Genomic DNA, 7,640 nt, shown 5'->3' on the forward strand with positions numbered 1-7,640 from the left:
AAGTTAAATAATGAACGAATTGATCCAGCTCAGTTGAGCAAGTGGCTTCTGAAATACAGCCACAAGGAAAAAAAAAAAATTACCTCTGTCTATGACTGTATTTGAGGAATCAAACCTAGCCATGAGCGTGTCAACAGTTTAATTCCAGTGAGAGTGTATCACTCTGTTAAGAAGGAATTTTAAATACCACATTCAAAAAAAGAGGTAAACTCTAAACATAGGGCATGAAGACTGTTTTACCTCAGAGGTCCTTGTCCTTCTTAAAGCTTATATGATTAAAATTTGGGTAGGAAGAGGAGGAAAAATAATGTTATTCTCGGGTTTGTGGTTTGTAACCATTTATTTTCCGACTGTGTGAACCAAGATACTGGGAGAGTCCTAACTAAACATAAACCTCAGAAAACTGTGAAATATGAAATGAATGGTCCATTATCATTGCAGACCAAAAGGCATACTATTAATATTCCCTTTTTTAATCACATAGTGGGATGTAAAGCCTGTCATCATTAACAGGTTTAAAGTCAGGGGGATTGTTGTGAGAATATTTCCATAGATTCTTCCTATATTCCTTTGCTTTCAATATGTTTAAAAGTCTTCAAATAATTGAAACTAATACTGTCAGTTGCTTATCTACAAATCACATGCTTAACTTTTCTCATTTAATGCTGCAAGGACTGTCATTGCTTATCCTTGGATGTAGGCAGCACAAGAAAAAGCAGCTTTTATCAGAACATGGGAGCAGGTTATGGTACATTATGCAAATTTAGCATGTCTTTTGAAAGAAAAAAATTGCTGTATAGAATAAGTTTTATTAAAGACATTTAGTACCCTATATTATATTTGTATCAGGAAAGTGTTGTCATGTTTTTAAATTATTTTCTTTCTGTCTCTTCTCTTAAACTTCTAATCCCTTCCAATAATAGGAAGTTTCTTTGGTGTATCTGGTGTGTTTCCAATGTGCCCTTTGTAATGGATGCAGCTTGAGCTACAGTTCCTGGATGTGTGCTTGCAACAGTTTTAGGTTTTGCAATAAATCCTCTACAGCAATTATTGGTGACCCAGGCGTGGCAGCTTGGGACACAGGAGTTCGTCTAAACTGCGCTCTTTGACTTAGGTGCCACAATAGTCAGAGCTGTTACTAAGTCAGGCCTTTAGACCAAAGAATATAACCACAAAATACTATTGCAGCATGCTGCAAAAACTGTTATGAAAAGTAATTATATGATATGTTTCATAAGAGGATTAAAAAAAAAAAAGTCATGGAGGGTATTAGATAGATCATTTAACCCTGTCTGCTGTTTCCATGATTACTGTGCAAGTCTGTGGAGCTGAGAATTTAGTTCATGTCTCTTAGCACATTTAAATCAAAATTGCAGAGACAAGAAAAAGGATCAGCTAAAGAGCTGGAGAAAAGACACAAGGAGAGAAGTAATTGTCATGTTACATCCAATCATCAGCAGAAGAGCTGCTCTACTAGATCACACCAAATGCCTTGCTAGCATCATATCCTGTCTCTGATAGTGAGCACTAGCAGATGTTTAGGGAAGAGTATAAAAGCAAGGCAAATATGAGGTAGTCTTTTTACACCCAGCATCAGGTAATCAGTGATTCAAGGATTTTCAGAGCTGAAAGCTCATTTGGACTGCTATATTTAACAGTCCCTGTGATAGACAGAAGGATGTTCTTTCATAAACCTCAATGCCCAACCTCTTTACTGCAGACTGTTCAAGTACATAACTGACACCATTACAGAAAGAGTGGGAACACATAGGGGAAGAGAGTGTTGGAAATGGAGAAAATAGTACATTCCGTGACAGGACATTGTCTCAGTACCTAATGTAAGCAAGGAGAGAAAGAGATTTGGGGCTGGATGAAGAATGTGCTGACTGGGACAGTCATGTACAGACAAGGAACTTGACTTCACATCTGGGGAGTTGCTCCTTGCCTATGCTTAGGAGTCCTTGGGGCTTGTAGAATATAAAAAATAATTCTGTATCTGCAATATTGAATAAAAGCTGCCTGGTTTGTTTACTGCTGTATTAAAGTGCAGGAAAATCCTTACATAGAAGTCCTCTATACAGGTCACAGCAGCTGAGGTGATGCTACATCTGGACCCAATCTGCAAGTCAAAAGTAACCTGTGAGGTTTACTGTACTTAAGGCTATGTTGGTAACCAGTGAGCTGTAAGGGAAGGAAATGAAAAGAAAAAATGTTTTGAGAAACAGCTGGACAGAGGTGATAAAGACCCAAGAACCCAGTGATTTTTATGACCTCTATTGGCCATATGCTCCATGGTTTTGCCTAATGTTTCTTAACACATTCATATTTTTGTTCTTCCTGGCATTTGCAATCAGAGGGCAGTTCTGTCATTTACTTGCAAGTACAATGTTTTTGTCTGTGTTTAACTTTGCTGTCTGATCATTTCTTTCAGCAGGCTGTTGTACTTACACCGTGAGAAATAACTTTCCTATTTATTTTCTCCGTGATATAGATTATTATAGACCTCCCCTATAATAATCAGATACTCATCTTTCTTCAGATTCAAGAGACTTATCTATTTAATTTGTCCTCACATATTAAGCTATTCTGTATATTAAAACTCTTTGCCCCTTCCCCCCGATACATTTTTTCAGATAGGGTACCTGAGGTATTCAAAATTTAGTCTCAGAATGAATGTTTACAGTGGCATAATGAGCTTTTCCATTTCATTCTGTATTCCCTTATTAATTGTTAACTCTTTTTGGTTGATTGGTTGGTTTTTGTTTTGGTTTCAGTTTTACTGGTATAGAACATTGACCTAAGGCTTTGCATGAACTACACCAAATAAATTAAGTTACTGAGGTGTGATAGTTAATTTAAAGGTTTGTTTAGATTTCCTTCTCAGTATACTACTCTGCACTGATCAACATGAACTTCACCTACCAGTTTATCATCAGTCAGTCTTCTGAGTCCCTTCTGCAAATCTTCTCAAGTGAGTAAATTGAGCAGCACAAATCCACAACCTCTCTGAAGATCAATTGCTCAGTTTCCTGCCTTTTGACCATATATAATCCTAGCAGTCTATGAGGTTTATAATCCTTCTTACTCTATTGGACCATCTAGACTAGTGTCTTATATTCATTTACTTGGCTGCACTTAAAGCAGACATAAATATGATGGTTTAAAATGAGGGAGACGAGGTACCAGAAGTAGTCTATGCACAGTAATATAGAACAAGGAACAGGAAATTTACCCTGTTCCTAAGGTAGCTTTCGCTGTTTCCATTGAGTCGCTCACTGCTGCAGCCAGAATGCAGTTACACAACGTGGCTGAGCCAATCCAGCTGCTCAGGGCTGCTCAGATGAGACGTCTTCCTCCCACATCTCTCTGCCCACACTCTTGGCCACACGGTCCGGTTTCTTTCCTCACATGCCAGGCCTGCCAATTGTCTGACACTTCAATAAGCCAATATAACTAGTTAGCCCAACAAAAAGCTGTTTATTCACTTTCCTATGTCCAGTCCATTTTCCATCCATTTAAAAAGTTGAATGGTCTGAGCACAAAGCCTGTTGACAACCAGACCTGGCACAAGGAAACGGTCAGGAATCTGTAGCCAGTGGGAGAGGAATGAGACCTCCTCACTTTTATGGACATCAAGCCGTTAGATTAGGTGATTTAACGTAAACTCACTCTTAGAATAGGTTTCATTGAGCTGCCCTATCACACAGCCAAAGGACGAGGTTGTGCTCCATCCCCCTATTTCCAAGTCCTCCTTTCTCTTTACTTCCTCTCTTTCATTCTCTTAGTTCTGCTTGTAGTTCAACTCTTCCCTTGCATCAGCTCTGGAAATCACACTGTCTGACTGATCTTGTCTGATCTGAGGTAAGCCAACTCACCTCACCAATCAGCCCAGAACAGAAGGAATAAAAATGAGTTACGTCAGCTTATCAGGAGATCGGATGAGATCCCGGAGACAGTGTAAGATAGGCACTGGAACCAAGTGGTGGGTAAGAGAGGTAAGAAAGGGAAGGAGAGAGCAGTGGCACACCCACTCCTTGTTAATTTGAAACTATACCAGTAGACTGATATGGTTACAGCTGAGTTAAAGTATTCCTATGCTGCAGCATTTTTGCCAAAGAGATTTATACAACTCTTGAGTATGAGCTGCTTTGACAAATGAAACATTTCAATTTATTAACCTTAAGCTTTCTGATCAAGCACCCAAGATGTGCATCCAGATTTACTGTTCAGTAAGCTTACCCAGGTGGCAGGTGATACTCTTATGATTCTCTTTCCTTCTCCTTTAAATACCAGAGTGAATTGTTGACACATCTTTCTGATGATCTCAAGTTCAATGCATACATATTTCATGGAGTGTTTTCAAAAAATGAGTCTTGCAAACTGAACTATCTGCCATTCACTCTTCTCCTAGGGGGAAGACACTGTGTTGGAGAACAATTTGGCTGAGCTTAACAGCTCGTGGGTGAAAAATGCAGTGTTACCAGCTATTTGCCTTTTAGATTTTTACATGAAGAAAGTATGATTAGAAGGTGATCCTACTCAAGACTTAAGCGGTGGTTGCTTTTTATGTCTACATGGCATGCTGGGAAGCACCGGGGCCCTGGTCTGGAATGTTGGCCCACTATTCCTGGAAGATCAGAGCTGGAGTTTAAAGAAAACTGAGGACATGTACATACAGATACAAATAGTTTGAGGTACTTTGGAAGTTTAAGGGCAAGCTAACTGAACTGTTGTGTCAACACTGCCTACAAAATTAACCTGTCCCTCTGAAATGTTTTGCTACTATTCCTACTCTATTCAGAGACTGATTTATGTGCTGAGGAATGGAAATTCATGTCCCTTTGGTTACTAAGAGAAATATACGTGTATTTTTATGGTTTTGTGCATGTATTTGTATTAACTCAGTAAGTCTTTTTGCCCCCTAAGATACTTTTGTTTGGGTTCTACAGATGAAGTGGACAGCAGGTGAAACAACATGTATTCACTTCTTTATGGTATACTAAATATCCTTTGGTCTTGTTTTTTGTGACGAGTGATGTTCCTCGTTCTTAGGATTCTACTCTTTATTACTTTGTAAGACTTTATCATACAGCTGCTTACTTTCTTCCTGGTTTTAGTTAGCCTAATTGTGAAAATGCATAGACTGAAAGCTTTCTCTTTCCCTTCAGCTGTGGGGAAAATGTCTGCTTATTATGCTGGGAGTCTTTCCTACAATTCTTTGCATAGCTATATGAATGTAACAAGCATTTTGATTTACTTGCGTAGAGGGACCCAGTTCCCACATTACATATCTTTGGTTGAAAATTATTTTGCATTTGCTGGTAGAAGAGGAACAATTTACACGGTATTTTAATATTTGAATAAATTAAAATTATGAGGTGACTATTCAAAAGTAATAAAACCAGCTACAAGTATTGTCGAGTTCCCATTTATTTTCGTAATGAAGAGAAAAGTGAATATTATTCTGTAGATAAAGCTATTTCATTTTACCACTGCCAATAAAAACAGTTATTTGAATATTAATTATTCTCTAGGAAATTCTACACTGATTTGATTTTTATGCCAAATACACCTTGAACATCTCTTAGGGACCGAAAAAATTTCCCAGACCTTTAGATATAAGCAAATCCACTCTTTGTGGCACACATAACCTGATTCAAAGCAAAAGGAAAGACTTCTATGGACTTAATGTGTTTGGGCTTATGTTCATGCTGCCAAAATCAGACTACTTAAAATCTGCCCTGGCAGCAGGATGAGAAATCTGAAAGTTGTTTCATTTCAGCTTCCCTATTTTTGTGTTATTTGGATGATTACCCAAACAAGGCTTTTAAGAGACTCCGGTCCCTCTCTTTGTAGTTACAGCTCAGAGAATTTAGAGGCGTGGGACTGAACTGAAAATATGTGGGGTATTCCCAGAGCTGCCAGTAATAGGTAACCCATGGAATGGGCCTTTGCTTTGTTTTCTTCAGGCTGCTGTGACTACCTTGACTAAGGCAGGAAAGGTGAATTTTAGAAAAAGAAAAGGTCTTTTTTCAGATAAGCCCTTACTCTAGTAGGCTCCTATTTAATCATATCATACCCCCCCCCCCCCCCCCCCCCCCCCCCGTGAATAAAACAATTCCCTATTGTGCTGCACCTTTGGGCAGCCACATAAAGAATTTGCCCTGTAATATATGAGAAACAATGGAAAAAAAAAAAAAAAAAGAAAAGAAAAAGGAGTGTTTTATATCTAATATGTACCTGATAAATTAACTGTAGAATGTAGAAGGCTACGGTGGACTAGGGCTGTGCTGGGGACTTCCCACCTGCCCAGGGACCTTCACCTGCCAGCATCAGCCTTTGGGGTGGAATGGGTCCACTTCCCTTTGCTCCGCTCAGGAGGGGGAAAAAAAAAATGTTTCTTTCCTTCTGAAGCTTTATAAAGTTTTCCCTTCTGAAATCTCTACTCCAAATCTTTCATTCCCAGGGGGCTCCAGTGAACAGGAACTGTAGCATGCGTTCATTTCCCTTCTGGCGAAGCCAGCTTAAAATAATAACAAAAAAGGGTCCTGCAACATCGCATTATGAACTGAGCCTTACGTGTTGCTGCCTCACTTGTTCTTTGCTAGGCCACGCTTAAGAGGTTTTCAGAGGTGATTTTAGTCTGCAAAGACTTTCAGGAAAATAGTACATTTACTTAAAAATCCAGGGAAGGCAGAGGGGCCACAGAGGTCTAACTTTTTCCCTTCATCTTCCCATTACTTGTCCAACACCTTGTAAAGAAGTACTGAAAAGGCAGGTTATTATGTACGGAGAACTGGTGTGGCAACTGTTGCTGCCCTTCATTAACGCTAGTGTTTAGCTGAGCGACTTGACCTGAAGTGGCTGGAGCCTCCCGGGGAAAGTTTTCAGGCCTTTTGTTGTGTGTTTGTGCAGAGTTCCCCACTGGAGCAAAACCCCTTCTTTCCCATTTGCTGGCTGGTGCCCTGAGGTTGACGGGGCTGAAAGTTCTGTGCATAACTTCACATCACAGGAGCAAGTGCGTATTCCCCCCCCCCCCCCCCCCCCCCCCCCCACACCCTCCCTCCTTTCTTTTTCCTGCTCCTAAACGCCTCCTTCAAGTTTGCAGCTGGGCAGGACTCCAAAGGTGCAGCAGCAGCAACAAGCTGGAGTTCAAAGTTAGCAGTAAATTGCACAACTTCCAGCTCATCGCTACGCTCAGTGACTATTAACAAGCTGGAAGGCACTCAGCGAAAAAATAGGGGAGAAGGGAACACCCTCGAATTGTTTGGGGATCGCTGATGTTATGCTTCTGCCGCTGGGATCATGGCTCCCTTTGGAAGGAATTTATTAAAAACCCGTCATAAAAACAGGTAAAGCGCGTGGGTACGTGGAGGAAAAGGAAGGGCGAGGTGGGATGGATTTCTTTTCTACTTTTTTTGTTGTTTTGTTTTTGGTTCGGGGGGGGGGTGGGGGGGTGGGATGTGCTGCTGCGGACCCGTGCCACTCCCGGGAGCTGTAACTTCGGGGCTCACCTGCGAGCGGGAGCCGGGCCGGAGGGAGCGGCTCGGCGTGTGCGGAGGGAAGGGGCGCTCTGCTCCCCCCACCCCCCGCCCCGGATTCCCTCCGGACCCCTCTCTCCCATCTTCGCTCTGGCTTTT

This window comes from Leptosomus discolor, chromosome 1 (genome assembly GCF_034619465.1).
Source record: "Leptosomus discolor isolate bLepDis1 chromosome 1, bLepDis1.hap2, whole genome shotgun sequence".
NCBI lineage: Eukaryota > Metazoa > Chordata > Aves > Leptosomiformes > Leptosomidae > Leptosomus > Leptosomus discolor.